Raw genomic sequence first — 10,230 nt, forward strand, 5'->3', positions numbered from 1 at the left:
AGAAAGCTGGCGGGCAGCGGCTACAGGATCTGGTCTTTTCACCTCGTAGTGGGCGAAGAAGGTATTCAACTCCTCCACCAACGAGGCGTCAGCATCAATTTTAGTATTGACTCTGATCATTTCCAATCATAAATGAGCTGACTTAGATTTCCAAAGTAAATGCTGGTGTGTGAAATCACACTGGCAAGGAGCTTAATATGGAGTGGTAAAAAAAACAACCTTGTGTGGAAGTGTTCTCTATGAATCTTGCGGAAGCAATTGCATTTTGTGTGCGTACAAGAGCTTGATGCCGTTGAAAGAAGCAAATTAAAAAGGAGAAAATAAATCCATTAACTCACTGTATAGGAACTGTCAAAGGATGAATTTCAGAATGAAGAGCTAGGAAGCCAAACTGTTCCAAATCCTCCTGGGAAGATAAGGGATCTGAGACCTGGAATCAGTGATTTTTAAAAACTATTTCCAGTGTACCTATAATAGACATGTGGGACTTTGAAAACTGACACAATTAGTTTTAATTTTTTTTTTTGTTTATTTCTGAATGTTCAGACACTTAATGGACTTGCAGAGCAAACATACAGTCAACAGCGGAAATCTGAAGCAGCATTAATAAGGACAATTAAGCAATTTTTTGAAGTCCTCCTTCTTCTCCTCCCCCTCCCCCGCCCGAAGGCTACAGTAGGTATTTGTGCCTTGTGTCCATGCTTCAAACAGATTCAGTTTATTGCGTGTGCCTCTTGGGCGGCAACTTTTTGAAAAGATATTGCTGTGGCACTGCCTTCTATAGAGAAGAGGCTGCACTGATAATCTATCAGGGTTGCAGGTAGGGCACATCACCTGACCTGTTCTTACTGAATATTTCTTTTCTTTCCCAGTGTTCTGTGACTTTGAATGCACTTTTCTCCTTGAAAGGCCAAAAAACAGAATTATTTTATTTCCTCCCCCCCCCAATTTGAAAAAAAAAGTCCCAAATCAATTCCCCAAATACACAAAACAAATTGATTACATTTGTAGAAGTGATCAGAATGCAACAGTTTGATAGCCATGTGCTAAACGTTTTCCAGAAAGAATGAACTTTTGTATAGTGTACATGATATTCTATAAACATGATTATCATAGATTTAGTTATCCTTCTTACAATCTATCCAAGACCTAACTTGCACAACTACTACCATGTTTCCCTAAAAATAAGACCCTGTCTTATATTTTTTTGAACCCTGAAATAAGCGTTTGGCCTTATTTTCGGGGAGATCTTATTATTTTGGGGCACGTGGAGCAAGACGGGGGTCCTCTTGCCATCTTACCTGATTTCCAGCTCTGGCTCCCTAACCCTAACCAGAGGAAATGTGGGGACTGGCTGCGCATGCATTTAAATATTTTCGGGGAGGTCTTATTTTCGGGGGAGGTCTTATTTTTCAGGGGAGAGTTTATTTTTGGGCAGGTCTTATTTTTGGGGGAGGTCTTGTTTTTGGGAAAACATGGTACAAGGGTTGCCAAGTTGCTATAGCTATAGCTATGACTTGCAGAAACTGGATGAAATCTTTTCTTTCTTTCTTTCTTTCTTTCTTTCTTTCTTTCTTTCTTTCTTTCTTTCTTTCTTTCTTGTTAATTGTTTCAGGTTTTCTTCCCCTCCCATATTTTAAATTTTGTATTTATGTTATATTGAAGTTTCTGCATTTGAAATTGAGTAGATGGGTAGTTGCAGCAGCATGATTGAATCCATTTATTTATTTACTTATTTGTATCCCGCCTTTATTATTTATACAAATACCTCAAGGCAACGAATATATCCAACCTTCCTCCTCTTATCTTCCCTACAACAACAAACCCTTGTGAGGTGGTTTGGTCTGAGAGAGAGTGACTGGCCCAAAGTCCCCCAGTTGGCTTTCATGGCTAAGATGGGACTTGAACTCACAGTCTCACGTTTCTAGCCTAGTGCCCTAACCACTAGACCAAACTGGCTCTCTTTTTTTGTGTCATTGATGAACCTACAAAAGACAGGGCTTCAATCAAGCTATTCTGACTCTTTTGAGCCCTCTTTGTTGTTTCTAAGCCCTTCCAAAGGAATTTCTGGCCTACTTGCTGTGCTTCGTTCTGTTCTGCAAAAATGCTTTCATTCAGTTCTGTGGTGAGGCTCCCTCCATCTGCCCCTCAGTCTCCCTCTCGCTTGTCAATGCCCATTTCATGCTGGGGTGCCTGCCACAAATGGTTGGACCGTTGGCAGTGATGAGGGTTATTTTGTTTTGTCAAATCAATAGTAAAAGTGTGACCGTTTGTCTGTTTGGTTCTTTCTTTTAACAGGGGGAATTTGAAAAGAATTTTGCCCTGTTTCTGTTTCTATCCCAGGTAACAGGGAGAACTGTTAAACTTGATTTCCTTTTTAAAAAACTGAACCAAACCAGGTGGAATAATGAAATGCTGCCTTTTCTTTTCTATCATAAGTGAATTTTTTATCTGTGTATGTAGGTATTTTTTTTATTTTTATTTTTGTTTATTTTTTTGCATTTCTGAACCACCCATTTCCTTCAGTGAGGGACTCTGGGCAGTTCACAATGAAATATCAGAATATAAAAGAAGCATATAAAAATTAAAATGTTAGAATTAAACTTTCAAAATAAATTTTTTAGAGGGAGGCAATAATGAATAATTATTAAGCTCTGTTAAAAATCAATTGAAAAGATGAAGGGAGGGATCTTATTCTGACATTTATTGAAATCCCCCCTTCTAACTCAAGGAAGAGGAAGAACAATAAAAATGTCATTTTCCCTCTCCCCCCCCCTTCCAAAAACACAAGCTTTTAGAATGGAAAGCCTTGGTAGTTGCTTTCCAAGTTGGAGGGGTTCAAGGAAGGAGCAGTAGAATCCACCCATCAAGGGCAGGATAGACAAAACACCAAGGCTGAACATCCCTGTGACCAGAATGGAGGAAAAGATTGACATTTGGAAAGGGACTTCTTCAGTTGGCTTCAGTTCCAGCCAGACTCCCGTGAGCTTAAGCATGCTTAGCTCAATATTAGGTTGCACAATTTATTAGAAACACATTTCCCATGGCCTACTGGATAATCTATACACATTTGGCCTGAGAAAATATGGGACAAAATGTTCTGGAGTATGAAGAGCTCAGCATTCAGATAAATCATGCAGACAAACAAAAACTAAACATTTTTTTTAAAAAAATGATCTCAATGTGCTGCGTTGCTGCTGTTAACCACTGGTACTGTTTCTTTATTGCTTTTTAATGAACTCTCTAGTTTTTAAAAATAAAATATCTTTGTTGTAGTCCTTGCAAGGTTATTTGGGTTCTTCATACCACATGGACTTTACGATAAGCAGAGAAGCCCAACTTGGGGTCCAGCAAGGAGATAGTCCACAAAGATGTAGTAGCAAAGATACTTCAAATGCCCTGGATCCATTTTGAATGCCCGCAAAATAAAATGCACCCCATTTTATCTTGCTGTTGTTGTTTTTTTGAAAGCTACTTCTCCTTCTGTTTTAAAATGCCATATTGTTTACCCTCATTAGATTTTCTGTTATTTTTATTTTATTTTAATTGTGTGTATAAGGTGCCCAACTGTACAATGATTTTGAATGGCATATGGTAACAACAATCCTAAATAAAAACTAAATGTCTGGAACAGAAGCAGAGAACGATGGCTCTTTCATGACTTGTGGACTTCAACTCTCAGAATTCCTGAGCCAGCTGGTCTAGAAGAACAGCAACCATTAAAAAATAGTCCAATGCACAGGATTGTCATCTCTTCTAACCCAAAGCCTGGAAAAAGATCCAGGTTTGCAGATCTCTTTTAAGCCCAACCAGGATAGGGGAATTTGATTCCAGATAACAGGAACTATGACAGAGAAGGTCTGCTTCCTAGGTCTCAAGTGATGCAGCCTAATGGATGGATTTGGAGCCAGCTGAGCCCGATTTTATAGGCTGGGCAGAATCCGTGGAAGACAGTCCTTGCCATGAAGAGTTTTATCAGTGATCACCAGATCACTTTAATTCTGTTTTCAGAATTCCTGAGATGGATAAAACATAGTCCATATTGTCACTGAAGCACAATCTCCAAAGTTTTCTGTATAAGAGCTGTGGTGGTGCATTGGTTAGAATGTAGTATTGCAGGTGAACTCTGCTCACTGCCAGGTGTTCGATTCCTTTGATCCTGCCTGGCTCAAGGTTGATTCAGCCTTCCATCCTTCTGAAGTCGGTAAAATGAGGGCCTAAATTATTGGGGACCATATGCTGACTCTGCAAATCACTTAGAGAGGGCTGTAAAGCACTATGAAGAGGTATATAAGTCTAAGTGTTATTGCTATTGCTATCATTGGCAACCTTCAGTCTCAAAAGACTATGGTATCGTGCTTTGGTACAAGGTCCTAAAATAGCATCTGGTGTGACTAAAAAGGCCAATTCGAGAGTGGCAATCCCTTCCACACTGAGAGCAGATATATTCTGTCCCCTGCCCAGCCCCCAGATTTTGCTGGTCCCAGGACTGCCTCTTTGCCTCAGCCTGCTGAACAAGTGTCTCTTCAAATTGGAGAAGGCCATGCTGCATCTTTAGCCTCAAAGCTCAATGATCAGAGGTCAAGGTTTCCCAGTTGTTAATGTCCATTCCCAATAGAGAATGGACATTAACTTTTGCTATAAAGGATTGGCAAATGAACAATGAAGTTCAGCTATAGACACAGAACTATTGAGTTGCAAATGACTTTTAATATTCTGCTATCCAGACTGTGTTACAATGTAGTCAGTGTCATTCACACTCTTGCAGATGTCCTAGACTTGTTTCAGATTTTAAGGCATTTTATTGTTCTTTCCAGATAATGTCTAGGTTCTCTTCTCTATGTCATGGCTTCCTGCATTTTCTGCTGTTTTATGATGCCAAACTGCTCAATTTGCCATAATAAAGATCATCAAGAGTTGCAAAGGACTAGATAGGTGGTAAACTGAACTGTTTGCTAACCCCAAGGATCCAAATTAATGGCTTTCTAGCCTTAGCTTGAAGACCTTCAATGAAGAGAAGTCCATTGTTTTTCTAGTTAACTGGTTCCACTGGAGTAGTAAAACATCCAGAACTCGAGATAAATAAAGCTACAAACCATAAATGAAATACAGAGATAAAAAGAATCTTTAGTTTGGTTATTAAAAGCAATGAAGCAAATTTTATAATCTAGTGTTGGGATGTCATTGTGATGGAAAATGTCCCCTTGGAAGGTCCACAAGTGCCTTAAGCATTCTGGATGCCCTGACATCAAAACATTCCTTCAGTAAGCTGTAGAACTTCTTCGGGAAAAGGATTGGAAGGGTCAACAGGGCAACAGTAGAAAGCACCACATCATTTACATTACGAATATGTGTGTTCTAATAGGATTATGTATGCACATGGGTTTATGCATTCTGCAGGGACAAAAGCACTGCTTACACTAAGTGTACTTTAGAATACTTTTTTGCTCATACGAACTAGACTGAGTCTGTGTAACCACAGCAAAAAGATCGGCGTGTTAAAAATTCCAAGCATCTTCTCCTTTTAAAGAACCATTTTGGCTTCCCCTTTCTTCATTTATCATATGAATAAATTAAATTGAGACAATTTTCTCTGAGAACAATGATAGCATGTTCCCTTATAAACAAAACCTTATTTGGTATCTGGTTGAAACTTTCCATAATGAAGATTTTTTCCTTCAGACCTTTCCAAAATATTTAGGAAATCCATACATAAGAGAAGGCATCATTCAGAAGGCAGCTAAAGTTCAGCTTCAGTTTATAGCTTCCAACTTGCAGGGTTTAGCAGTTGCAAAGTAACATGGTTTACAAGCCAGTCTAGCTCAGCTGCAACATTGTTATATACTGAACAACTAATATTGGAAAAAAGAGCCATACTAGGTAAAAGGTAAGGTAAAGATTCCCCTTCCACATATATGCTAGTCATTCCCAACTCTAGGGGACGGTGCTCATCTCTGTTTCAAAGCCGAAGATGTCTCTGTGGTCATGTGGCCCGCATGACTAAATGCCAAAGGTGCACAGAATGCTGTTACCTTTCCACCAAAGGTGGTCCCTATTTTTCTACTTGCATTTTTTACGTGCTTTCGAATTGCTAGGTTGGCAGAAGCTGGGACAAGTAATGGGAGCTCACCCTGTTATGTGACACTAGGATTTGAACCACTGAACTGCTAACCTTTCAATCGATAAGCTCAGCGTCTTAGCCGCTGAGCCACTGTGTCCCTTGTAAGAATCATACTAGTTCAGGCTAATTTACTCCAGCACTCTTTTTATACAGTGATCAAGCAGTTGCCTTTAAGAAATCCATGAGCAATGCCTGAGTGCAATAATATTTTACAGGGTTCTCTGGCAATCCACATTGGATCCTCTGACTCAGGAAATAGCAATCTTTGCCCTCCTACAGTGTAATGCCATTGTGGTGTAGTGTTAAGATGTTGAACTAGGACTTAAGAGGCCCAGGTTGAAGACCACTTACAGCCATGAAAGTCACTGGTGATTTTGGGACAGTAATTAAGTTCTTCATTTTTGCTGAATGTAAAGATACTATAAGAAGAACCCTGAAGTCCAATTCATCCATATCCTTAATTGCTACAAAAGATGAAATGTATACTGGAAGTATTAGAAGGCATCTTGAAGATCATATAATCCAACCACCTATCTTGTGCAAAAATACACTATTATAGCATACCTGACAGAGAAACATTCACCTTCCATTTAAATACTTTTAGCAAAGGGGAATTGACCTTCTAAGTCACTGTTCCATTGTTAACAAGGAAGTGAGAAGTTCAAGATAACTCCTTCAATTTAACCTTCTTCTTCCAAAGAATTGTAATACATAGCTCAGGCTGGCCAGCTGAATGTACATCTGACATAGTCTTCTGCTTGGCACCAGAAGACACTGAAGGAAATGTTAATCCAGACTGGAAATGTATATGTCATTACTCATTGTTTGTTGCTTGTGGAGGCCCTCTACATCATAGAAAGAGCTTGTGCCTAGATCAGCAGTGCAAGTGTTCAGAGAGCATCAAAACAATCAAGGAGAGATCCAACCTAGAACGAAGGAGAAATTTCCTGACAGTTAGAACAATTAATGATTAATCAGGCAATTAATTGACTTTAGAAGTTGTGGGTGCCCCAACACTTTTAAGAAGAGATTGGACAACCATTTGTTTGAAATGGTATAGGATCCCCTGCTTGAACCGGTGGTTGCATTAGAAGACCTCCAAGGCCCCTTCCAGCTCTGTTATTCTGTTATTCTGGAGGTTGTACTGCCCTCTGTTCACTTATTTATTAAATTTATATGCTGCCTAGCTCACTGTTGAAGTGACTCTAGGAGGCTGTTGAGGCTGGGCGCACCAGCATTCATCTGGGAGAAACCAGGTTGCAGCAAGCTTCAAGCTCTCAAGAAGATGAGGCAAGGGCAGATGCACCTCAAGCAGAAGAGGGAGAGAGTTCCCAGCCTGGCCCAGAAAGTCTGGCCTTCTTCTGTCAAACTGATTTTCAAACCCTTTTGCGGCTGTTCCTTTTCTCCACTCTTTGTAATAAACAGTCTGGTGGCCCCATCTTTGGGAGGGCCATTTTCTTCCCTGCCTCTTATTTTGACAATGGTTAGATCAGTTATCATCATCCTGATTTTCTCTGACTGAATGGGAACTGACTCTCATAATGATGCTGGTTGGGGAAAAAAAAAGAAAGCCAGGGAATCCATCAAGTGCCACCCTAAAACTGTCCTGCATGAAATCTGTAAGGATAACAGCATTTGCTGGCTGGGTTGATGAGGCACAATGAAATTTGGCCATATGATATTGTTCTACTTTGGAATAAATTACAATCTCTGAAGAAAAGATTCAGAATATGTCTACACTACACGATGATAGTTTGACTGTTGGTTTTATACAAATAGATGGATGACTGAATGTAGAACAGGGTCACATTTTTAAATGGCAATGCTCTGCCAAAAAGCAAAATGGGAGGAGGAAGAGGAGGAGGGAAAGGGAAAGAGAAGGGAATAAGTTGTAGTGTTGAAAGAATGCTACATGGGTCTGTTGAACAAGCTGCCAGAATTCTGACATGCTACATGAACCAGACTGATTCAGTAGTTAGCAGTTCTACATGAGGGAGGTCCTGTTCCATCAAAGATGTTTACTGTGAGCTAACAAAATGTCTCTGTTGTGATATAAGGAGAAGGAACTTCTTGATATGAGTGAAATTGGAGCAGGGGAACGACTTATTTTTCTAAATATGCTTACCTTAATTTATCTTAACTACATTAAGGAAGGTGTTGTGCTCTGTAGGTAAGGCCAGGCTTCTATTAAATATTAAGGAAAAACTTCATGAGGAAATTCCACCCATGAGGCCATTCCATAAAGAGGAATTTTGTCAGTTCCTAAGGACAAGACCCTCATTAAGAATTTTTTTTTTCCTGTGAAGAATTTGGAAAAACCATCCTCTATGTGTGAGTAAGAGTGCTGAGCTCTCCTACACTTACCACTTATTTCTCTCTTGCTTGTCTTTTGAATCCTATCTTCCCAGCCAAGTATATATATGTGTGTCTGGAGTATCCAAAAACAGGCTGAGAAATTATTGGAGTGAAAAACTACAGAGGTTTATTCCAGGGAATGGAAGGCAAAAATTAATGCATCTCACCTAATTATCACTTTTATGCTAAAATCTAACTTCCCTCATCTGGTTTTATAAGTTATGGTGGGATAAGATTTTTTTTAATGCTTTAACTGCTATCTAAGTTTTATTTTAAGTTTCATCTTAAGTTTCATCTATTCTCTATAATAGAGTATATATTTTAATTGACAGAATCTGGTAATGGATTGGGATGGGCTTAAAATTTTTTAGCAAGGGGTTCTCTGCCCGGTTGCTGGGTGGGTGTGGCCATGGTGGGCGTGGCCTAGTCAGCCTCCTGCACCATGACGGGGGAGTGTTTTTGCCCTCCCTGGGCTCCGGAGGCTTTCCTCAAGCCTGGGGAGGCTCCAGAGGCCCTCTGACAGCTGGAAACAGGCCCGTTTCCAGTCTTCCCAAATTTCTGTTAGGCCCATTTTTTGCCCTCCCCAAGCCTCCACACGTGCTCTGCACTTATCTGCATCTAAAACGGGCCGTGTGGGGACTCCTGGGAAGAGTGGGTGGGGTGGGCGGGGCCAGCCAGGAGTGGGATTTGGGGGTTCTCCGAACTGCACATAATCTTAGCTAGAGGTTGTCCCGAACCCCTGCGAACCCCCTGCAGCCCACCCCTATAATGGATCTACCCTTCTGGGAATAATTGTGCCTTTCTTTCACTGAAACAAAGCAACAATTTGGGGAAGGTATATGACACAATACTAACTGCTTTTCTAATAAAGAGGAAGAGTAAATATCCTGCATATCTCTGGTGCAGTGACTCAAATAAGTGTTACACAAGTAATGGAATTTGAGAGCAATTGGAGCTTTTGAGAATTATTGGGTGTGAGGGTTTTTTTCCAATATTGTGATTCTTATGAATTATTACAACAGGCATTTTGAGTTTGTGAGAGCATCACAAAGCTTTTTAGTTAGGAGTCTTATCTCATCTTAAGCTACGTTATATGAATATTCCATTGAAGCCAGATTTAAGCAGTTGCTTGTTTTAACTAGCTTTTGTTTAATAAGCAATGATGGGATCACATATTAGGCCATGGTTTCCAAGCTTAAGTAGTTGGTTGGCATATTACATAAACTTAAACCCAACAAATCACGTTATGACTTATTCCGATAACCTAGTCAATATTGTCACTGAGTGTACATAGTAGTTGGACCTCTAGTTTATATTTTGTCAAGATAAACTTTCTCTGAGTTGGTACTAGAGATCAATTTTTCCCAATTCAACCTTGGCTTTGTGTTCCACAGAACAATGGAATTCCACCAAATATTATGGGATAGACTCCAGTAAGCAAATTGTTTACATGCTAAAAGAAGCTCTTTTAAACATTGTGTACATGTAGCACTTCCTTTTCTTCTTTCTGTGTGGGTTGAAAAGAACTCAGTCACACAACCGTAATTCTTCTCCTAAATTAGGACTTGTGAAGTTGTCTGGATCAAGGATTATGATTCATAACAGATTCTGGTCAGTTTCCAAAGATTGATTGCAGGCATTGGCAATCAATCTGAAGCTGTAAGGTTAGTTAAGCAGAATTTGTTATAACCTCTCCCAGTTTGTAGATTCAAGAAAAACAGATCTGAAAGCAGTAAGAAAAGGAAGAAAAGAGG

The sequence above is a fragment of the Pantherophis guttatus genome, chromosome 1 (assembly GCF_059756535.1).
Source record: "Pantherophis guttatus breed Tessera chromosome 1, ASM5975653v1, whole genome shotgun sequence".
Taxonomy (NCBI): Eukaryota; Metazoa; Chordata; class Lepidosauria; order Squamata; family Colubridae; genus Pantherophis; species Pantherophis guttatus.